At 39.3% G+C, this 24737-nt stretch overlaps 1 pseudogene; it reads left to right on the forward strand.

Moving 5' to 3' along the window:
• Positions 1-17353, forward strand: part of LOC113633487 (ATP synthase F(0) complex subunit C3, mitochondrial-like) — a 51905-nt pseudogene extending 34552 nt beyond the window's left edge.
• The last annotated feature ends 7384 nt before the right edge of the window (positions 17354-24737 follow it).

A 24737-nucleotide genomic window follows, 5' to 3' on the forward strand; every position in this document is an offset into this window, starting at 1 on the left:
GGGTCCGTGAGCCATGGCCACTGAGCCTGTGTGTCCGGAGCCTGTGCTCCGCAACGGGAGAGGCCACAACAGTGAGAGGCCTGCGTACCGCAAAAAAAAAAAAAAAAAAGAATTAAGTCAAAAAGAAGGTGCAGAACAGTGTTTAAAAATGGGTTGATATAGTGGAATTTCATCAAAATTCATTTAAGTTATTCAAAATCAACCAATTCATGGAGGTGAAAGAAAAATAATATATTATTAGAGAGGGCCAAGGGGCCTGCCGTTGCCTTTTTCCCACTTTTTGAATATATAGTCCACTCTATAACAGTCTCTGGAAATAGTGTGTGAATAATTTTAAGGGTTTTACTAACCATTTATAAAGAAGAGTTATGCATGATTTGAGAGGCCAGACAAATGAACGGTAGTGGTTTCCTTAACTATCGTGCTGGATTATTAATTTTAAGAGAGTGTCTCGCCCATTGCAGGATTTTTATTTATTTTTTTTAATTGAAGTATAGTTGATTTACAATGTTGTGTTAATTTCTGCTGTTCAGCAAAGTGATTCAGTTATACATATATATATACATTCTTTCATTGCAGGATTTTTAGTACATCTGACCCTCAACTATTAAATGCCAGTAGTTCCTGAGTTATTGGGTCAAAGAACCACCCTTACAGATCTTCAAACATTAGTGGGTAGGGCAGGGGTTAGGAGCATACTGTCTCAGGTTGAGAACACTAGAAGAACAAAAGAAGAAAGAATATAAGGTCATAGAGAAAGAAAGCTGAGTGAAGAAGAATTAGAGGAACTGACCACCTGGTCTTTAGCATTGGTTGCACAAAACCGTGAATGCTGTATTTGAATAAGCAATTTTCAAAGATTATTTCGACCATAAGCAAGGCAGAAAAGCAGGTAAGGTGGGTTCATTCAAGTTCTCTCTGGGGCTTAAGTTGGGCTCTCAGTTGCCAACACCAGGGAGCTGCCAGGAAATGGACTTGTGCCTAAGGGACTCATCAGTCTTCCCTCCTGACCCTCACTCAGAAGTGTTCCCCTGAGACCTGCACTTGCCTTGTCTCCCCAGTGCCAGCCGGTCCCTCCTCCCTCCCAGAGGAAGGGAAGGGGAAATACCCTTGAGGGGGAGACTAATTTAAGATTTCTAATTTGATACAATGTGTTACTCGTGTTAACTAAGGAAACCCCGAATGAATTCTGCATAAAGAACTGTCTTGAGACTCTTATAACTGTGAAAAGTCACACAGACTTCCCCTCAGAAGGGGCTTGGTGGGACTTCCCTTTATGGTTTTGGGCATGGCAATCCTTCATCTAGCACTTCAGTGATAGACTGGATTATGCCCAGTTTTGGTTTCTACACTTCTAAAATGATGTAGATAAATTCAGGAGCCGGTGGAAAGGTGATCAGAGCCCAGCCCAAAGGTTTAAAGTTTTCAGTAGTGATACTATAAAAGACCACAAGATGGCAACAAAAGAACTCTAACATGCCACTTTTTTTTTTTTAAAGCTAGATTTGGGAGAGGCGATTATCAGATCAGATGTTCCTTGATGAAAACAAGAAAAAGAGTTTAAGAATGTCTATATTTTAGGTGGTGTGATGAATTGGGCGATTGGGATTGACATGTATACACTGATGTGTATAAAACTGATGACGAATAAGAACCTGCTGTATAAAAAACTAAATAAAATTAAATTTAAAAAAAAAGAATGTCTATATTTTAAAACTTATGAAATGATCAAAATACTTGCTGTGGTAAATTTTTGCAATGCTTGCTTATTGTTTAGGCGAAGGATTTCATACATGTTAAAGAACAATATTGTGGTATCACTTATATATGAATCTAAAAAAACACCTCAAACTCATAGAAACAGAGAGTAGAAAAGTAGTTTCCAGGGACTGGGGGGTGAGGGAAATAGGGAGAGGCTGGTAAAAGGGTACAAACTTTTAGCTATAAGAGGAATAAGTTCTAAGGATCTAATATAAAACGTAACTATAGTTGATAACACTGTATTGTATAATTGAAATTTACCAAGAGTGAAACAAATATTCTCATAATATATATGTGTGTGAATCTAGTATATATATCATTTATATAGATATATACAATATATAGAGTTAATTAATATATCCATCACTATATAGAGTATAATATATATAATATATAAAAATACATATACATAAGGATCTTAGTAAAAAATATATATGTAAAGCCACATGTTGAGATGACAGTGTCACAGGAAGATGGAACCATTTCTTGGTTCCATGGACATGGACACTGTGTGACTACTTGGAACAGAACCCTCTACCAAACTGCATTGGACAGGTAGCACAAGCAAAAAATAAACTTTGTTGTGTTAATTTAAATATATCAATATATATGTATATATACACACACATATATGATGATGGATGTTATATGGTGATGGACGCTGTTAATTAACTAGGTGGGAGGAAGCCTCACAATTATATCTATGTCAAATCATCATGATGTACACTTTAAAAGTCTTACACAATTTTATTTGTCAAGTTACCTCAACAAAGCTGAGAAGAAAAAAAGCAATATTGTTAAATGAGTTAGAGATTTGTTTCTCAGACTTTAACAGGTGTCAGTATTGCCTCCTTAGCTTTCTGCCCTCTTTTTCTCTCTTTTCTGACCTCTGACCCTTTCTCTGCTTCCACCAAGACGTTACCAGAGGAAAACAATATAACAAAGTGGTGAAGGGCATGGGTTATGGAGCCCTACTGCTTGAGTTCAATTAGAGACCACCAGTTATTAACTGTGTGACATTCAGCAAATTGCTTAACTCTGTGCCTTGGTTCCTTTGTCTGTAAAATAGGGATAATAATAGTGCCCACTTCATTGGCTTATTCTCAGGATTAAATGAATTGATATGTGTAAAAGCACTTAAAACAATGCCTGGCGTAGAAAAATGTTAAATCTTTATGGAATTAAGGTTTCACATTTTTCTACTCATTTATAGAGTTACATTGTTTTAATTTATTAAGCAGATGAGTTAACTGTTTGAGGATTTTCTCATTAAAAACAAAAAACAAAAAAACTTTTAGGGAATTCCCTGGTGGTCCAGTGGTTAGCACTCTACACTTCCACTTCAGGAGGCATCGGTTGGACCCCTGATCGGGGAACTAAGATCCTGCAAGCCACGTGGTGCAGCAAAAACAAAAACACACCAAAAACCAAACTTTTAAATCAAATAGTTGCTTTTGGTGTAGGTGGCATTTAATAGCTTTTTTTTTTTTTCTGTCAGTCATGTTTTCCTATTTTCCACCCTTAGATAAGTCACTGAAGAGACGATGGCATGAATTTTGTTTATTTATATGGAAGGCTTTTATTAAAGGGTTTAGGGTTGTTATATTCCAGAAAGTGAAACAAGAAAATAAAAAGACAGATTAAAGCAGAATAGATTTTTATTTTATAGATATTTGCTATCTGTATAGAGGAAAGACATTTTCAATAATCCAGAAGGTTTTTTTTTTTTTAAAGGATACTATACTTACTTATTTAACCATTTCAGGATAATATTTTTTTAGGGTTTTTAAAAATTGAAATACATAGTGATTTAAAATTTTTATAGATTATACTCCACTTATAGTTGTTATAAAATATTGGATATATTCCCTATGCTGTACAATATATCCTTGTAGCTTATTTATTTTATTTTACTTTTTTTTAAACTTATTTTTGGCTGCGTTGGGTCTTTGTTACTGTGTGCGGGTTTTCTCTGGTTGCAGTGAGCGGAGGCTACTCTTCGTTGCAGTAAGCAGGCTTCTCATCGCGGTGGCTTCTCTTGTTGCAGAGCACGGGCTCTAGGCGCGCGGGCTTCAGTAGTTGTGGCACGCGGGCTCACTAGTTGTGGCTCACGGGCTCTAGAGCGCAGGCTCAGTAGTTGTGGCACACGGGCTTAGTTGCTCCGCGTTATGTGGGATCTTCCCGGACCAGGGCTCAAACCTAGATTCTTAACCACTGTGCCACCAGGGAAGTCCCCTTATTTTATACAGAGTAGTTTGTACCTCTTAATCCCATACCCCTATCTTGCCCCTTCCCCTTCCCTCTCCCCTCTGGTAACCACTAGTTTGTTTTCTATATCTGTGAATCTGTTTCTTTTTTGTTAAATTCATTTGTTTGTTTTCTTCTTTAGATTCCACATATAAGTGAAAACATCCAGTATTTGTCTTTCTCTGACTCATTTTACTAAACATACCTTCCAGGTCCATCCATGTTGTTGCAAATGGCAAAATTTCATTCTTTTTTATGGCTGTGTAGCATACCATTGTGTACATATATATCTTCTTTATCCATTCATCTATTGATGGACACTTAGGTTGCTTCCTTGTCTTGGCTATTGCTAATAATGCGCTGTGGGACAGGAATAAAGACGCAGATGTAGAGAATGGACTTGAGGACACAGGGAGGGAGAAGTGTAAGCTGGGACGAAGTGAGAGAGTGGCGTGGACATATATACACTACCAAATGTAAAATAGATAGCTAGTGAGAAGCAGTCGCATAGCACAGGGAGATCAGCTCGGTGCTTTGTGACCACCTAGAGGGGTGGGATAGGGAGGGTGGGAGGAAGACACAAGAGGGAGGAGATATGGGGATATATGTATATGTATAGCTGAGTCACTTTGTTATACTAACACACCATTTTAAAGCAGTTATACTCCAATAAAGATGTTAAAAAAAATAATGCTGCTGTGAACATTGGGGTACATGTATCTTTTCAAATTAATGTCTTTGTTTTCTTCAGATACATACCCTGGAGTGGAATTGCTGGATCATATGGTAGTTCTATTTTTAGTTTTTTGAAGAACCTCCATACTGTTTCCCACAGTTGCTGCACCAATTTACATTCCCACCAACAGTATACAGTGGTTCCCTTTTCTCCAAATCCTCACCAACATTTGTTATTGTGGTCTTTTTGATGATAGCCTTTCTGACAGGTATGAGGTGCTATCTCATTGTGGATTTGCGTTTTCTGATGATTAGTGATGTTGAGCATATTTTCATGCGCGTGTTGGTCGTCTGTTTGTGTTCTTTGGAAAAATGTCTATTCAGTTCTTCTGCCCTTTTTTTTTTTTTTTTTTTTTTTTTTTTGCGGTACGCGGGCCTGTCACTGTTGTGGCCTCTCCCGTTGTGGAGGCTCCGGACGCGCAGGCTCAGCGGCCATGGCTCAAGCGGCCAGCCGCTCCGCGGCACGTGGGATCTTCCCGGACCGGGGCATGAACCCATGTCCCCTGCATCGGCAGGTGGACTCCCAACCACTGCGCCACCAGGGAAGCCCTCTTCTGCCCATTTTTAAATCAAGTTGTTTGGTTGTTTTTTTTTTTAATATTGAGTTGTATGAGCTGTTTATATATTTTGGATATTAACCCTTTATCAGTCATATCATTTGCAAATATCTTCTCCCATTCAATAGGTTGTCTTTTCATTTTGTCAATGGTTCTTTTGCTGTGCAAAAGCTTTTAAGTTTAAATAGGTCCCATTTGTTTATTTTTGTTTTTGTTTTCTTTGCCTCAGGAGAGAGATCCAAAAAAAAAAAAAATTGCTACGATTTATACTGTTTTTTTTTTTTTTTCTTGTCTTACCTCATTAGCTAGGACCTGCAATGTAATGCTAAAAAAAAGCAGGGAAAATGGGTATAGTGATTGAATGGCATTCCTCAAAATTCATGTCTGCCTGGAAGCTTAGAATGTGAATTCATTTGGAGATTGAGTCTTTGAGGCTGTAACCAAGGATCCAGATGAGATAATTGGGATTAGAGTGGGCCCAAATTCCAAGGAAAGCATTCTGATAAGGGCAGAAAGGACACACACAGCCACAAAGAAAAGAAGGTGATGTGAAGAGGAAGACAGAGGTTGTAGTGAAGTATTTGTAAGTCAAGGATTGCCAGCGACCACAGGAAGTTAGGAAAGAGGGTCATGTCCCTGTTTCTCCCTCAGAGCTTTCAGGAGTAACCAACCCTGCCAATACCTTGCTTTTCGGTTTCTGGTCTCCTGAAGTGTGAGAATACATTTCTGTGTTTTAAGCCACCCATTTTGTGATTTATTATTACAGCCCAGGAAACTAGTGCAATGGGCATCTTTATCTTTTTTCTGGCATTACTACTGTATTTATTTATTTAATTTCTGTCTCTGTGTGTGTGTGTGCACACGCGTGTGTGTGTGTTAGCTTTAAATCTGAGAGAACTTTTAAAAATTACATTCTTTTAAAAAATTATTTTGAATAGGCAATGTATTTAAATGGTTCAAATTTAAAAGGTATAAAAGGCTATACTCCGGCCACCCACTGCACACACTGTTCTGCCTCTTATTTTTTGCTTGTCACTAAATATAGCTCAGTGATTATTCTTGATTATTCTACAGATTCCTTGGTCATTTCTACAATTTCACAGTATTTTTATTTGTTCAATGTACCGTAGTTTTTAAACTAATTCCTTACTGGTGGATATTTAGGATGTTCTCAGTTTTTTTGCAATTACAACTATTGCTCAGTGAATAATCTTATATGTTTGTACAATTATGAGTACATCTCCAGGATAAATTCCTAGTAGTAGAATTCCTAGTAATTCCTAGGAATTGTTGTTTCAAAGAGCATGTGCTTTTGTAATTTTGATAGATATCGCCAAATTGTCCTCCATAGAGATCACAACAGTTTACACTCCAAATAGAAATATATCGGGGTGCTGCTCTCGGCCTTAGCGCCATCTTCTGATAAACCTCCGCACCATAGGACCGGAGTGGAGGAAGATGCGAATGCGCATGCCGAAGCGCAAAAGAAAGATGAAGCGGATGTCAGAGTAAACTCTTACACCCATGGAAGCCACAGGAGCAGAAGCAAGGGAAGCCAGAGGCCAGGGACGCTGGTGCACATTGTTGGACTGCATGCCTACTGTCTAGAACTTGTCTCAATGGATCTGAAACATCTATGGCCATTCTGATGGCCTTGACCACCTTTGAGAGTCCCACCTTGCTCTTATCAAAACAGCCTCTTTTGGTCCTCTGCCCTGGACCCGGGACATTCTGGACTAGTTCTGTTCACAGTTGTGACTGAATGTAACATGTGTACAATAAATTCTCTCTCTTGCTATCTTAGCTGAAGAAAAAAAAATATATATATGGGGTGCTGATCACCCACACTCTAACCAACGTAAGTCATGCTTTTTGATCTATGCTAATCTGATAACAATAGCAATGAGTTATTTTTTCCTTTTTGATTTATAGGTGCTGTGTTGGGAAACTAGTCCTTTGTTCGAAATATACTTTACAAATATTTTCCTTGATAATTTACTCTTTAATTACATTTTCCACACTTTCTGATTTTGTGAATTTTTTTGTAAATTTTTTTTTCCCTTGGTGCTAGTATGTAGTTGTGATAGGTGTCAAGCCAGAAAAAAATAGAAATTTAGCTTGCCTGAGAGATTGTATTTTCAAAGAATCCTTATGTGACTTCGGCAATCTTTAGTTAAAACTTGAGGGCTCTTATTCTGTGTTTCAGGTAAAATTTTAAATCTGAGAACTGTATCTTGATGGACACATAAGTTTTGCAGTGTTTGCTTTGGCACGAGGGAAAAACTGTTGTCATTGTTAAAAAAAAAAAAAAGTAGAAATAAAAATAAGCAGGAAAAAAACTCTCTCAATCTCTTCCACTGTTAACACCAGGCTTTTTATGACATATACTTTTGGATATATAATTGCATATATATTTTGTTGTTTAAAAATGGGAACATACTATAGATACTTTAAACTTTTTCAGCTAATCGTACAAATCTAAAAAATGTAATAGGTTAATAATATTCTATTATATGAATATAAAACAGTTATGTGGTCTGTCCTCAATTATTGCTGCATGCTCATCCTTTTCTTCATAGTTATTCATTATTGCCTATTCTCAACACTCGGCCTTGGCCATCTGCTCTTCTCACTCAATATTATCTCCCCAGGTAATCTCATCCATGGTTTTCAGCTTCAATTATTAGATACATGCCAGTGACTTCCAAATTTACATGTCCTAAGCCTCTTCTGAGCCCCAGCCTAGATATCTAACTGCCTATTTAGCACTTCTAATTGTGTCAAAGACACCTCAAACTCTGCGTATCCAAGCTAGACAGAACTAATGAATCCCCTCTCCCCCAAACCTGGCAGTCTTCCAGTGTTCCCTGTCTAAGTGAATAGCAAGATCATCTGTCCCACTGAATAAGCCATAAACTTAGGAATCACCATTGCTGCATATTTCACCTCTCCCCTCTATCTACTGTATTACCAAACCATACCAATTTTTCCTCTTAAATATCTCAAGTCTTTCTTGTCTTACTGTTTTCAATGCCAGCGTCTTAGTCTCTGCTATGATCTTTGGCCAGACCAGCTGGTTTCCTGGACCCAATCAGGTATTTTTTGTAAGATACAATAAAAATAAGTTACTGGAAAAAATGAAATAATTAACAAAGATATACAAAGTACAAGCCTCACATTTTATTAGATTTAACAGACATAAAACTGCTCTGTCAAATTGGTATAAAAGTTTCTGAACAGTCTTGATGTTTGCACGTAACTTGATGTGTCGCATCCCCAGTGCTTAGCACAATGCCTGGCATATAGAAGACATATAGAATAAATAAATTAATAAGTATTTGTGAAACTAAAGATATAACTTCGGCAATTTGGGGACATTTAAGTTGTTTCCAGTGATTGGCCATTTTGAATACTATGAGAATGTTCTCATAGTATAGTTAAGTCTTCATTTCTTTTTAATTGAAGTATAGTTGATTTACAATGTTGTGTTAGTTTCTGGTGTACAGCAAAGTGATTCAGTTATACATATATATATACATATATATATTCTTTTTCATATTCTTTTCCATTATGGTTTATTACAGGATACTGAACGTATTTCCCATTCTATATATAGTAGTTTGCATCTGCTAGTCCCAAACTCCCAATCCAACCCTCCCCCGACTCCCTTCCCCCTTGGAAGCCACAGGTCTGTTCTATGTCTGTGAATCTGTTTCTGTTTCATAGATAAGTTCATTTGTGTCATATTTTAGATTCCACATATAAGTGATATCATATGGTATTTGTCTTTCTCTTTCTGACTTACTTGGTAAATTGGGAGCTTGGGATTGACATATATTGTACACACTACTGTATATAAAATAGGTAACTTATAAGGACCTACTGTATAGCATAGGGAACTCTACTCAATTCTCTGTAATGACCTATATGGAAAAAGAATCTAAAAAAGAGTGGATATATGTATATGTATAATTGATTCACTTTGCTGTACCCCTGAAACTAACACAACATTGTAAATCAACTATACTCCAATAAAAATAAAATAAAATAAAAAATACGGGTGTTCCCTGGCTGTCCAGTGGTTAGGACTCTATGCTTCCACTGCAGGGGGCCTGGGTTCAATCCCTGGTGGGGAATTAAGATCCCGCAGGCCACACGGCACAGCCAAAATAAATAAATAAATAAACTAAAAAATAATAATAATAACCCTGGCAACCATAAGTTTGTTTTCTCCATCTGTGACTCTATTTCTGTTTTGTAAATAAGTTCATTTGTACCATATTTTAGATTCCACATATAAGCGATATCATATATTTGTCTTTCTGTGTCTGACTTACTTCACTCAGTATGACAATCTGTAGGTCCATCCATGTTGCTGCAAATGGCATTATTTCACTCTCTTTTATGACTGAGTCATATTGCATTGTACATATGTACCACATCTTCTTTATCCATTCATCTGTCGATGGACACTTAGGTTGCTTCCATTGTAAATAGTGCTGCAATGAATATTGGGATGCATGTATCTTTTCAAATTATGGTTTTCTCTGGATATATGCACAGGATTAGAATTGCTGGATCATATGGCAGCTCTATTTTCAGGGTTTTTTTTTTTTTTTTTTTCTTTTGCGGTACGCGGGCTTCTCACTGTTGTGGCCTCTCCCGTTGCGGAGCACAGGCTCTGGACGCGCAGGCTCAGCGGCCATGGCTCACGGGCCCAGCCGCTCCGCGGCACGTGGGATCCTCCCGGACCGGGGCACGAACCCGTGTCCCCTGCATCGGCAGGCGGACTCCCAACCACTGCGCCACCAGGAAATCCCCTATTTTCAGTTTTTTAAGGAACCTCCATACTGTTCTCCATAGTGGCTACACCAATGTACATTCCCACCAACAGGGTAGGAGGGTTCTCTTTTCTCCACACCCTCTCCAGCATTTGTTATTTATAAGTCTTCATTTCTTTAGGATCAATTCCTATATATAAAATTGCTATATCCAGGGTGGATACATTTTTAAAAAATTTTTATTGGGGTATAATTGCTTTGCAGTGGTGTGTTAGTTTCTGCTTTATAACAAAGTGAATCAGTTATACATATATACATATATACATATACATATACATATATCCCCATATCTCCTCTCTCTTGCGTCTCCCTCCCACCCTCCCTATCCCACCCCTCCAGGTGGTCACAAAGCACCGAGCTGATCTCCCTGTGCTATGCAGCTGCTTGCCACTAGCTATCTGTTTTACATTTGGTAGTATATATATGTCCATGCTACTCTCTCACTTCGTCCCCGCCTACCCTTCCCCCTCCCCGTGTCCTCAAGTCCATTCTCTACGTCTGCGTCTTTATTCCTGTCCTGCCCCTAGGTGCTTCAGAACCTTTTTTTTTTTTTTTAGATTCCATATATATGTGTTAGCATATGGTATTTGTTTTTCTCCTTCTGAGTTACTTCACTCTGTATGATAGACTCTAGGTCCAAGGGGTGGATACATTTTTTAAAAAGTTTTTTTTTTTGGAAATTCCCTGGTGGTCCAGTGGTTAGAACTCAGTGCTTTACTTTGGGGGCCCGGGTTCCATTCCTGGTTGGGGAACTAAAATCCCTCAAGACACGAGGCGTGGCCACAATATTTATTTATTTATTTTTTTGCGTTACGCGGGCCTCTCACTGTTGTGGCCTCTCCCGTTGCGGAGCACAGGCTCCGGACGCGCAGGCTCAGCGGCCATGGCTCACGGGCCCAGCCACTCCGCGGCATGTGGGATCTTCCCGGACTGGGGCACGAACCTGTGTCCCCTGCATCGGCAGGCGGGCTCTCAAACACTGTGCCACCAGGGAAGCCCCACAATATTTTTTTTAAAAAGGTTTTTGTTAAGCTAAATTGCCTTCTAAAAAGACTGCATCCCCATCGATATTGAATGGGAAAGCTCATTTCTGTTCCTTAGGAATAGGCCTCTTTCTCTGTTAAGCTCCTTCAATCAATTTGACTGTTTCGGTCTTGGCCTCTGTCTTCAGGCAGCTTTGAGGCGGGGAGGCACAGCTTATCTTCCACTTGTCCCCAGTCTGCATCCCAGAGACTGGCTCACCTATGTGGTATTTACCTTCGTCCCACCTAGAGCCCTTTGGGGTGGGCTGGAGGAGGCAGGAAGGACCTTGGCCCTTCAGCTGTCCTGGTTCTTTGGCTCTTCCTGGATCCTGATCACATCTCCCATTTTGTCTCCTTCTTTACTTTAGCATGCAGTAGAAGTTTTGGCCTTTGCACCCTAGTAAGGTTATTATATCTGACTCACACCATTTTGGGATTTCTGTCTAGGCAATAAAGGTACCTCTTTGCAGGGCTATCTATCGTATTTCCTATTTTCTTTCAGATGGACCAGTTTGACTGAAGCTTGTTCTTTCCTGCAAGAATTATATGCCAGAAGTAGCCAATTATATGACTTAGAATAGTTTTTGACTTTGAGATACAGAAAAAAACAATTCAAACAAATTTATTGTCTTATGTAACCGAAAGTTCTCAGCAGTAGGGTGGGCTTCAAACTGCTAAACGTCAGCAATGGCTCATTTATGTCATTATAGACCCAGGTTTATTCCTCTCTTCATCTGCTATTATCAGTAGAGGCTTCATCCTACAGTAGAGGCTTCATCCTAAGACTGGCTTCTTGTGGTGGCAGGGAAGCTGCCAGTAACTGTGGAGAGCACCAGAGACTTCCTTGGTGATTTCTTGGAATAGAGGCAGGGAGGGTCTTTCAACTAAAATGAAAGAAATCTTTTCCCTTAGTCTGATTGGAACAACCTAAGTCACGTGTTCACATTTAAAATTTTCTAAAATCCTCTAAAGCTTTAGGTGTGATAGGCACAAAGTCAGTGTTCCAAGTTACAGCAGTTTTAACGAGCTCCTTTGTAACCACAGAATGACTTGTTACTTCCCAGCCAGGAATAGAAGAATCTTCATGGCATTCCATACTGTAAGGCCTATCATTGCCACCCCTCCCCTTTTCCATATCAATTTATATATTAGTTAGGACTCTGGTTTGCAAGTGACAAATACCCAACTCAAACTGGCTTAAAGAAAATGGGAATTTATTTACACATGGAACTGACAGGGCTGTGGAATAGACTGGATTTGGGCATGCCTGGATATAAGGGCTCAAGTGATGTCATCTACGTCCTCCTTTTCTCTCTAATAGGTTTTCTCCATTTGGTAGTCATGAGAGCCACCAGAAGCTCAAGACTCACATGTTATCAGCTTAGCAACCTTGGCAGAAAGAGAGCATCTTCTCTGATAAGTCTGGCAGAAAAATCCCAGAGAAGATTCTGATTGGCTATGTCCTCATTCCTGAATCAACTACTGTGACCATGGGAATGGAATATTCTGACTGGTCATGTGTCTACTATGGTCAGGGGAGGCAGAACCGCCACACCTAAACTATTTAGAAGTGGTTCCCTTCTGGAAAAAGGTTTGGTTACTGGAAGAAGGCAGGATGAATGCTGGGAAGGCAAAAATAACAGCTGCTCACTATAATGGTATTTTAGCAATTCGAAGGAGGTCAATTTGGCTAGAGCATTGGCTCTCAAATTGTGGTCCCCAGACCTACTGAATCAGAAACTCAGCAATCTGTGTTTAATAAACCCAACAGGTGATTCTGATACAGGATAAAGTTTGAGATCCAGTGATAAAGAGGTTTTCCTCAGGGGCTATGGAAGTGAATGGAGCTAGCAATTAATTCTGGGTATGGGGGGATTTCTTAGGGGAGGTGGAATCTATTTGGGTCCTAAAGTAGGAGGTGGACCTCTTGTGTGAGGAAATTTCCATTTCGTACTCTCTAACTTCCTACTTTTCTTTTTCACTGAAGCCTGGCTGATGCCAATTTACCATATTTATCCTGCCTCTTTGAGCCACTGTGACTCATCTTTTCTTTCTCCTAGAATATCCTTCTTTTTCTCTTCACTGATTCAAACCCTAGCCATCCTTGAAGGTTCATCTCAAACTTTTGTCTTTTCCAGGAAATCTCACCTGATAATCTCTATTTTCACATGCTTAATGCTTCCTTATATACCAGGTACTGGTATATAAGGTGTACTTTTTTTTTTTTTTTTTTGCATTTTAACACATGTAGATTTATGTAACTACCACCATAATCAGAATAAAGAATGGTTTCCTTATATACCAGGTAAGTACCATGGTAAGTACTGGAATTGCTTAAATGAATTATACTCCCTGGTTTAAAGGCTATATGCATATTTTTTAAAATTCATTTATTTATTTGTTTTTGGCTGTGTAGGTCTTCGTTTCTATGCGAGGGCTTTCTCTACTTGCAGCGAGCGGGGGCCACTCTTCGTCGCGGTGCGCGGGCCTCTCACTGTCGCGGCCTCTCTTGTTGCGGAGCACAGGCTCCAGACGCGCAGGCTCAGTAGTTGTGGCTCACGGGCCCAGTTGCTCCGTGGCATGTGGGATCTTCCCAGACCAGGGCTCGAACCTGTGTCCCTGCATTGGCAGGCAGATTCTCAACAACTGCGCCACCAGGGAAGCCCGCATATTTTTAAAGATGCCATCAGAATGCCCTCTAAAAACGGCTCTATCAGTTTACATATTCACCAACATGTGAGGCTGCTTAGTTCCCCACATGCTCGTCACCACTATAGACACTATCAATCTTTCTCATTTTTGCCAGTCTGAAAAATGTACAATACCTTGTTGCTGTTTTAATTTGCATTCCTTTGACTTTTAATACACCTGAACATCTTTTCTTTGTTGGCTATTTGCATTTCTTCTATATCTTGCTTGTTAATACCTGTCTTAGTTTGGGCTTTGGCAGAATATCATAGAATGAGTGGCTTATAAACAACAAAAATTTATTTCTCACAGTTCTGGAGTCTGGAAGTCCAAGATCAGGGTGCCAGCATAGTCGGGTCTAGTGAGAACCATCTTCTAGGTTGTATCTTCTTGTTGTATCTTCACATGGCAGAAAAAGAGCTATAGAGCTCTCTGTGGTCTCTTTTCTACGGGCACTAATCCCATTCATGAGGGCTCCACGCTCATGACCTAATTACCTCTCAAAAGCCCCACCTCCTGATACCATCACATTTGGGATTAGGATTTAAATTTATGAAATTTTGGTGGGAGGAAAGCATAAACATTCAGTCCATAACAATATTCTAAGCCCATTAGTTTTTAGTTTTTTTAATTTACTATATAGAAAAATTGATTTTTTTCTTTTGGTGTACTCTTTTTTTTTTTTTTTTTGCATTTTAACACGTGTAGATTTATGTAACTACCACCATAATCAGAATAAAGAATGGTTTCATCATTCCAAAAATCTCCTTTGTAGTCATACTTTCCCTCGACCCATAACTTCTGACAACTACTGATCTACTCTCCATAACTATAGTTTTGTAATTTTGAGGATGTCAAATAAATGAAATTGTATAGTGTGTAACCTCTTAGGGCTGGATTCTTTCACCCAGCGTAATGTTTTGAGATTCTTTCAAGTTGTTGCATGTATCAGTAATTTGTTCCTTTTTATTGCTGAATAGTGTTAACTGTATAGATGTACCACGATTTCTTTATCCATTCACCCTTTGAAGGACATTTGGGTTGTTTTCAGTTTGGGACCATTATAAATAAATCTGCTATGGACATTTGTGTACAGTTTTTGTGTGAACATAAGATTTTATTTCTCTAGGGTAGATACTCAGGAGTGGGATTACTGGGTTATAGAGTAAATGCATTTAGCATTACAAGAAAGGAGTAAACCATTTCCTAGAGTGGCTGTATCATTTTGCATTCCCACCAGCAATGTATCATATTACCTACTGCCCTTGCCACAGCTAATTAAATCAGGGGTAATTGCCTTAGCTAAAAGGTATATTACATTAGCCAGACCAGTGACTTATGAGGGGACTAGCATGAGAACTCTGCAGAAAAGGGGACAAGAATATCCGAAAAAATTGAATCTGAGACTCTCAAAAAGAAGAGAGGCGGGCTTCCCTGGTGGCACAGTGGTTGAGAGTCCGCCTACCGATGCAGGGGACACGGGTTCGTGCCCCGGTCCGGGAAGATCCCACATGCCGCGGAGTGGCTGGGCCCGTGAGCCATGGCCGCTGAGCCTGCGCGTCCGAAGCCTGTGCTCCGCAACGGGAGAGGCCTCAACAGTGAGGCCTGCGTACCGAAAAAAAAAAAAAAAAAAAGAAGAAGAAGAGAGGCAAAAGCCAAGATTAGAAGTGAAGGAGAAATCTAGAAATACTGAGTCACCTGTGTGGTAGATTTATTAAAGTAGGGGACAACAATTGCCTGTTTCAGAGGGAATGAAAAGAGAAGTCAGCAGAGCTGCTGTCGGATCATGAATGATGAAAAGCTCATAGCCCATTGTTCCTTGAAAACTGGCCTTCCAGTAGCTGAGCTGAAAACTTATACTTTTTTTTCTTTTCTGTGTAGCCTTAAGATAAACTCTCATTAGTTATGAAAGGAACCTTTAATATAAAAGCTTTATTGAGGTATAATTAATATGCCATAAAATTCATCCATTGAAAATATTCATTGTTTTTCAGTATATTCATAGAGCTATACAGCCATAACCACAATCAATATTAGAAACATTTTCATCACTCCAAAAAGAAACTCCATGCCCATAGCCAAACAACCTTTCTTATTATAGGGACCAGGCACAGTTCCTACTTATCCCTGAGTAACAGATTTCCTTTCTTTGCAAGTCTGTGAAAGTATTCAAACAAGACAATCACAACTTACTGCAGGAACCAGGTATCAACCCACCTTCTTGAAATTGCAAAGCCTACCTCCCACATGGGAGTTCTTGAGTACAACTCCTATGGGGTCCTGTGTGGTGTGTGATGTCCTTTTCCCCCAGGCTGTAAGTATATGTGTAACAAACTGCTCTCAATCTCATTTGTCCTGTTTTGGTTGTCATGTGTTCAGGCATGCCCTTAATTCTAGAATGGGTGTCCCACCCTCACTAATGGGTGATTAAGGAGGAAATAAAAACAAAGTGCCCAATAGCTAATTTGATCAACACACTTTAAAATAGTTAATTGAGATTTTCCAGTCTGAGGGGCAGGAAAGAAAAAATAAAAATTTTAAAAAAGAACAAAGCCTAAGATGTGTGTGGGACATCATCACATGTACCAATGTATTATAGGATTCCTAGAGAGAGAGGAGAGAGAAAATAGGGCAGAAAGACGTTTTGAAGAAATAATATACAAAGACTTCCCAGATCTGGTGAAAGACATGAAATTACATATCCAAAAAGTTTAATGACCTCCAAACAGGATAAATTCAAAGAGATACACATGAAGACACAATATAGCCAAATTGTTAGAAAAGACAAAGGGAGAATCTTGAAAGCAGAACGAGAGAAGGGACCTATCTTGTACAGGGAAGCCTCGGCAACACTGGCAACCAGTTTCTCTTCAGAAACCATGTTGGCTAGCAGGCAATGGGATGACTTAAACTGCTAAAAGAAAAAATTGTCAACCAAGAATTCTATATCTGGTAAAACTATCCTTGAAAAATGAAAGAGAGCCTCACTCCTTCAACTGCCACTGCTGCCACCCCCAGGAAGAGGGAAAGTGGGAGAGGAGCCCATGTCACCTGTCACCCAAGTCCTCCAACTATGTCACCCCAAAGATATAGTTCACCTATGCCAAGCTTGTCTGCACCCCAACTCTGATCCAAGCTGGATCCAGGATTGCATCCAGAGGAATTTCTGCATCATCGATATGCTCTTTGACTGGAGAGAGCTCTACAGTATTTAATGGGGCCCAGAATGGTGTCTCAACTAATCCAGTGGGAGTTTCCGACCGGTGCAATCAGCAGAGACATTGATACTGCAGCCAAATTTATTGATGCAGGTGCTGCAACAGTAGGAATACTGGTCTGGTGCTGGTATTGGAACAGTCCTTGGTGACCTTATCATTGGTTATGTCAGAAACCCTTCATGAAACAATAACTGTTCTCATGTGCTATTCTTGGATATGCCTTCTCTGAAGCATTGGTTCTCTTTTGTTTGGTGGTTGCTTTCTTGATTTTGTTTGCCTTGTAACAAAAACTACTGCTTAAAATGTTGTCATTTGTGGGCTTCCCTGGTGGTGCAGTGGTTGAGAGTACGCCTGCCGATGCAGGGGACACAGGTTTGTGTCCTGGTCCGGGAACATCCCACATGCTGCGGAGCATCTAGGCCCGTGAGCCATGGCCGCTGAGCCTGCGCGTCCGGAGCCTGTGCTCCACAACAGGAGAGGCCACAACAGTGAGAGGCCTGCGTACCGCAAAAAAAAAAAAAAAAAAAAAAAGTTGTCGTTTGTATTAATTACAGATGGAATTCTGTGTATCTTAACTGTGACTCTGAAAACTATAGTGTTGGTGTCATGGAGATGTATGTTATTTCCAAAGTTATTTTATTGAAGGTTAAAAAAAAAAAACAAATGAAGGAGAAATGAAGATATTCCCAGATAAACAAAAACCGAGGGAATTAGTTATTAGTAGACCTGCCCCATAAGAAATACTAATGGAAGTCCTTCAGGGTGAAATGAAAGAGCACTATACAGTAACTTAACGCTATATGAAGAAATAAAGAAAAATAGTAGAAGTATCTACATAGGTGAATGTAAAAGTCAACATTATTGCAAGTTTGGTTTGTAACCTTTCTTCCTATATAATTTAAAAATCAAATATATGGTGTAAAGCAATAACAATAAATCTGTATTAATGGGCACACATTGTATATAGTTGGTGACAGCAGCAACATAAGGAGGGTGGAGCTGTAAACAAGCAGAGTTTTTTAATATAATCAACACTGAATTGGTAGAAAGTCTATTTTATCTAATATTAATATAGCCACCTCATGGGCTTCCCTGGTGGCGCAGTGGTTGAGAGTCCACCTGCCGATGCAGGGGACACGGGTTCGTGCCCCGGTCCGGGAAGATCCCACATGCCGTGGAGCAGCTGGGCCCGTGAGCCATGGCTGCTGAGCCTGCGCGTCCGGAGCCTGTGCTCCGCAACGGGAGAGGCCACAACAGTGAGAGGCCCACGTACCACAAAAAACAAACAAAATAAATAAATATATATATATAGCCACTTCAGCTTTTTATTATTGTTATTTGCTTGATATATGTTTTTCCATCCTTTTACTTTCAACCTATTTGTATCTTTGAGTCTAAAGTGTGTGTCCCATAGACAAAATATATTTGGAGATATATTTTTATCTATTTTGATGATCTCTGCCTTTTGATTGGATTCTTTAATCCATTCACATACAATGTTATTATTTATGTGTTTGGATTTATGTCTGCTGTTTTACTTTTAATTTTCTGTTAGTCTCATAACTATTTCCCTCCTTTATTGCTTTCTTTTGTATTATGTGAATGTTTTCCTACTGTAATATCTTAATTCTTTTAATAATTTTTTCATTATATAGATATTTTTGAATTATTTTCTTAGTTGTTGCTCTAGGGTTTACCATGTACATTTTAACTTTTCAGAATCCATTCAGATTTATACTGACTTATTTGTAGTGTTATTTAAAAGCATTACTCTTGTGTAGCTCTAGTGCCTCTTCCCCTTTTTGGTGCTTTTAAAATAACATTACTTTATATATGTTACAAACCCCAAAATATATTGCTATAAGTATTATTTTATATAATTTTATGTCTTTTAGGGAAGCTGAGAGAAGAAAGGACAGCAAGTGTATATTTATAGAGTTTGTTATAGTAATCTTCTTATTTACCATTTTTGGTTCTCCTCATTTGTTCCTGTGTTTTCAAGTTACCACCTGGTGTCATTACCTTACTGAAATACAAATTTGCTTCCATTCACTTCCTTCTATTATTGTCAAATAGATTACATTTCTATGTGTTGTAGGCCAACAAAACAATTATATACCTGTTGTTTTAAAAGTTGATTTTTAAACCACTTAAGAGAAGAAAGAAGAATAAATAGGCATTTATATTGTCTTTCATAATTACCTTTACTGGTATGTTTACTTTTTCATAAGGATTTGAATTACTGTCTGCAGTCTCTTGTTTTCCACCTTAATAACTTCATTTCGCATTTCTTGTAAGATAGGTCTTCTTGCAACAAATTCTCAGTTTTTGTTTGTTTGGAATGTCTTTATTTCACTTTCATTTTTGAAAGATTTGCTGGATAGAAGATTCTTGGTTGACAATTTTTTTCCTTTAATACTTTGAATATGTCATTCCAGTGCCTTTTGGCCCCCATTGTTTCTGATGAGAAATCAGTATGCGATGAATTGTTTTTGTACTGCTGCTTTCAAAATTCTTTTTGTCTTTGTCTTTCAACATTTTTACTATGATATGTTTGTGTGTGGATATATTTGTGTTTACATGACTTGGTTGAGCTTCATGTACGTGTAGAATAATGTTTTTCATCAAATTTGGAAAGCACTTGGACATTATGTCTTCAATTTTTTTTTTCTACTCTTTTCTCTGTCTCATCTTTCCTCTTCTTCTGGTACTTACATTATGCATATGTTGGTGCACTTACTGGTATCCAGCATTTCTCTGAAGCTCTGTTAACTTTTCTTCATTCTTTTTTTCCCTCTGTTCTTTGGGTTGCATAATTACCATTGGTCTATCTTCAAGAGAGCCGATTCTTTCTTTTGTTAGTTCAAACCTATTGTTAAGCCCCTCTAGTGAACTTGTCATTTTAGTTATTGTACTTTTTTACCTCCACAATGTTCATGTAGTTCTTTTTAAAAATTACTTCTCTCTCTTTATCGACATTCTCTATTTGTTGCAATGTTGTCATACCTTTGTCTACTTCTTCTAGCATGGTTTTCTTTAGCTCTTTCAATATGCTTATAATGGTTATTATGAAATCTTTGTCTGTTAAATCCAATATCTGGACCCTCTCACAGCCAGTTTCTGTTGCCTATCTATTTTCCTATGTATGAGTCAGTCACACATCCTGTTTCTTTGTATGTCTTGTAATTTTTTGTTGTTGAAAACTGGACACTTAAGGTAATATATTGTAGCAAATCTGATACTGATTATCCCTCTCCCCTGGGACTTGTTTGTTGTTCTTTATTTATTTGTTTAGTGACTTAACTATTTTAGTGAAGTCTGTTGCCCCTGCAGTGTGCAGACTCTGTACTTGCTCCTTAGAGATTATAGCCTTCAATGTGCACAAGTTGCTCTGGGATGACAGTGTTTTAGCAGTGCTCTCTTTGACTGTCTCTTCCCCTGATCTCTCTGTTAAGCTGTCTGCCTCTGTTGGTATCACATCCAGCTTTTAGGCTGATTTCTGTATTGTTTCAGACATAAATTTCTTTATAATCTGGTCCAATTCAATTTGGGCTCCTTGGCTGGTGTACTTTTTGAGACTAGTCTCTGACATGTCTTCTGTCCCCAGGAGGCTATTTTAACTTTTTCTTTCCCTGGTTCTCTCTGTTAAACTTGCTGATCTGCCAGTTTAGCTTGCTGATACTATGAAGCTATCAGCCTTCCTCCTAATTTCTTACCCAATTTCTCCATTATTTCTGAGATTGCCAGTGTAGGTTTGAAGTTCCCTACACTGTATTAAATAAAGTCATTTCCTCTGAGGAGAGCTTAAGAGCTCTCTGTTGTTATGACTGCCTTCCTCCCTAGGCAAAATCTCTGAGCCACTGCTCCAGAGCAGGTGTTGGGGACAGTGGCCCACTTCTTTTGGAATGACAACTCTGCTTATGAACAGGACTTTGGGTGGGGGCAGTAGCCTCTGGTCTTCTTGGCTTGCCTCTCCTGGAGTAAAATCTCTGTCCTACCAACAGACTGGGACAAGGGCAATTAGGGCCACCGTATTTTTGGCCTGCTTCATCTGGGATTGGGCCTCCAATTTATGAGTGTGTTCTGGGCTTAAGAAGGGAGCCCTAAACCTCTGTGCTGCACTTGCCTGAAATTTAGCCTCTATAACACAGAGCTGGGAAGGAACAGAAATGTTGGTGGCCCATCCTTCTTGATGGGGGGGATGCCATATCCCTTGGGAGTTAGGGGAAGAGGAAGCCCCATCCTCTTATCAGTAGCAACTGGAGTAGAGCTTCCATCACACTGAAATTGGTGGGAGTGGCAAGTGAGTGGGCCATGGGTAAACTGCCACAAACGCTCACTTCTTATCAAAATTTAGTAGATTTTCTTAAATAAATATTTCTTCATTTGGCGTCTAAACTTAGGACAATTTACAGACACTTTAAATGATTGTTTTTTAAAAATAATTTTCACCAGTATGTTTGGTTCACTGGGGAGTATGTCTATAGAACGCTTCATGCTTCCACTCGAAGTGGATCTTTTTCTGGAATTGCTTTTGTAGCTGGTATGTAGACTCTACACAGAATGTATAGGGGTAAGGAATTCATAAGATGAAAATCCTGAAGGGAAAGGATTATTCTCATTTTATGCTTGTGGAAACTATTGTTATCACTTAAATTAGAGTTCAAGTCAAAATTCTATTGTTTCTAAATCCCAGGTCTTTGTTCACTGATTGATATATCATGCTTTTGATTTGTATTTTTAATGAATTGAGACCCTACTCTTCAGATAACAAATGCATTATTTATGTACAGCTACGTAAAAAATTACCCTAAAACCTAATGGCGCAAAACAAAAATATACTTTTTAAAAACTATTTTATTTATTTATTTTTGGCTGCCTGGGTCTTCGTTGCAGCACGCAGGATCTTAGTTGCAGCGTGCAGGCTTCTTAGTTGTGGCACGTGTTGCGACATGTGGACTTCTTAGTTGCCGCATGCGAACTCTTAGTTGCGGCATACATATGGGATCTAGTTCTCTGACCAGGGATCAACCCGGGGATCCCTGCATAGGGAGCTTTTAGTCTTACCTGCTGGACCACCAGGGAAGTCCCCAAACTATACTTTTTTATCCTTACCATTTCCATGGATAAGGAATTCATAACTGGGTAGTTCCTCCTTAGAGTCCGTCATGAGATTGCTTTCAGGATGTTGATTTAAGCTGCAGTCATTTATGCTTCACTGAGGCTGGAGGTTCTGTCTCCCAAGTGGCTCAATGAAATGGCCGCCAATTTGGTGGTAGTTGTTGGCTGGAGGCTTTAATTTCTCTCCTTATGGGCTTCTCAAAGGCTGTTTGGATGTCCTCATGACATAGCAGCTGGCGTTCCCTGGTGTGAGTAATCCAGGGGAGAGAAGGGAGGGTCAGTCAGAGGCTACCCTTTTCATGACCTAGCCTTGGAAGTCACATAGCATCACTTGCACCACATTGTATTCATTAGAAACAATCTTCTAAGTCTGACCTACATTCAGAGGAAGTGGAATTAGGCTCCACCTTGTGAAGTGAAATTATCAAAGAATTTGTGGACAGGTTTAGAAACCACCTTAACAAGAAGAGGCAAACAGATTTCTGGTCACCATTGCACTAGCCTTGACAAAAACTCAGAAAAATAACTGCTTTTTTTTTTTTAAATATTTATTTATTTGGTTGCACCAGGTCTTAGTTGTGGCAGGAGGGCTCCTTAGTTGCGGCTCGCCAGCTCCTTTGTTGCAGCATGCATGTGGGATCTAGTTCCCTGACCAGGGATTTGAACCCAGGCCCCCTGCATTGGGAGCACGGAGTCTTATCCAATGTGCCATCAGGGAAGTCTCAACTGCTTGTTTTCTTGAGTTAGTTTCTAAAATTCTATATATGTTACACCTTATAGTCTGGCGTGAATGCTGCAAAATTAAAGTATCAGAACTAAGTATTCTCGACGTTTATGTTCTATTGCAGGACATGAAATGTTGTGGGATTTCTCAAACTTTCATCATGGCCCTGTGTCTATCCAGTCATTAGATTTGGACTCTAAAGACAGAAGGAAGGCAATGGTTGCCCCCAAATCCTGTTTATTAGGACAGTTGCAATTGAGATGAAATGGTGATGAGATTCTTTATGTCATTGAAACAAAGCCCCATTTATGTTAACAAATCACAGGAAACAGTTTGTGATGACTATTCTTTTTCTAATACGTTCAGGCATTGAGCTGTGGCTATGCTGAACAGGCAGAAGCTGAGCTTTGGATAGAGCTGCTCAGGACTTGTCTGGCCAATCAGAAAACAGAGTGGGTAAAAGTACAGGATGGGGAATTGTAAAATAGAGTAATGGTGAGAAGATGTGGAGTAGGATACATTTTTTTCTGTTAAGAAAATTGACATTTTTAGATGGGAATGAGAAATTCTGTAAGTGGTCCAAAGAGACTAGATGACATAAAAGCTTGGCATAAAAGCATGAATACAGTAGACTCTAAGGGTAAACATATATTTTGCTTTGGAATGCCATGAATATTGGTGAGCATCTTTCAGTTTACAGATTTCCAGGCTCACATCTTATAGGCAAGCTAATCTAGTACCCTCCCTTATAAGAAGTTGAAATCCAGTGAGATTAGTATCAGAGCAGAGACTAGAAAGGTAACTCTTTTGATTGCTAATCTAGGGTTTTATTCAGTGTTCTATATTGCCGTAGGGGTTTATAAGCCTTTGCATTATCGGGTTCCTTGCTACCTCAACTTGTCCTTTCTTTACACCACTTCACCTCAGCTGAGCTGGCATTCATGTTATTCCTCAAACACACCCAACATGCTCTGGTCCCAGGGCTTTGCACTTGATGTGTCCTCTATTGGAAAGCTCTTCTTCCAGATCTCTGTGTGACTTTCCTCCTCCCTTCCTTTATATCTCTGCTTAGCTGTCACCTCACCAGGGAGGACTTCTCTGATTACCTTATTGAAAGCATTACCCAGCCCCTGCTTCATCATTTTCCCTTACTTCCTTTATTTTCCTTTAAAGAAGTGATTACAGTTAAATGAGATCATATGGGTGGGCCCTAATCCAATATGACTGGTGTCCTTATAAGAAGAGGGAGAGACACCTGGGATGTGTAGGCATACAGAAAAGCCCACATGAGGTCGTGGCAAGAAGGTGGCCAGCTGCCAAGGAGAGAAGGCTGAGGAGAAACCAAACCTGTCCACACCTTGATTTGGACTTTCAGCCCCCAAAACTGTAAGAAAATAAGTTCCTGTGGTTTAAGCCACCCAGCCAGTGGTATTTTGTTATGGCAGCTCAAGCTGACTAATACAACCTGTAAGTATTCCCTGTTCCCCTCCACTTACCTCCTCTGTCTCCTCTTACTCATGCTGTTGCAGCCTTACTGGCTTTCTTGCTGTTTCTCAAATATGCCAAGCTGGCGTTCACCTCAGTGCTTTTGCGTTTTACATTTACTCTGCCTGTAATACCCTTCCTCCTGGATATCTCTACTGCTTATTCCCACACTTCATTCAGATTTCTGCTCACATGCTGCCTTCTTAGTGATGCCTTTCTTGACCATCCTATTTATTTATTTACTGGTTTTTATTTTTATTTATTTTTTTAACATCTTTATTGGAGTATAATTGCTTTACAATGGTGTGTTAGTTTCTGCTTTACAACAAAATGAATCA

Source organism: Aethalodelphis obliquidens, unplaced genomic scaffold, assembly GCF_003676395.1.
Source record: "Aethalodelphis obliquidens isolate GAN/ISIS:26980383/991018 unplaced genomic scaffold, ASM367639v1 scaffold40, whole genome shotgun sequence".
NCBI lineage: Eukaryota > Metazoa > Chordata > Mammalia > Artiodactyla > Delphinidae > Aethalodelphis > Aethalodelphis obliquidens.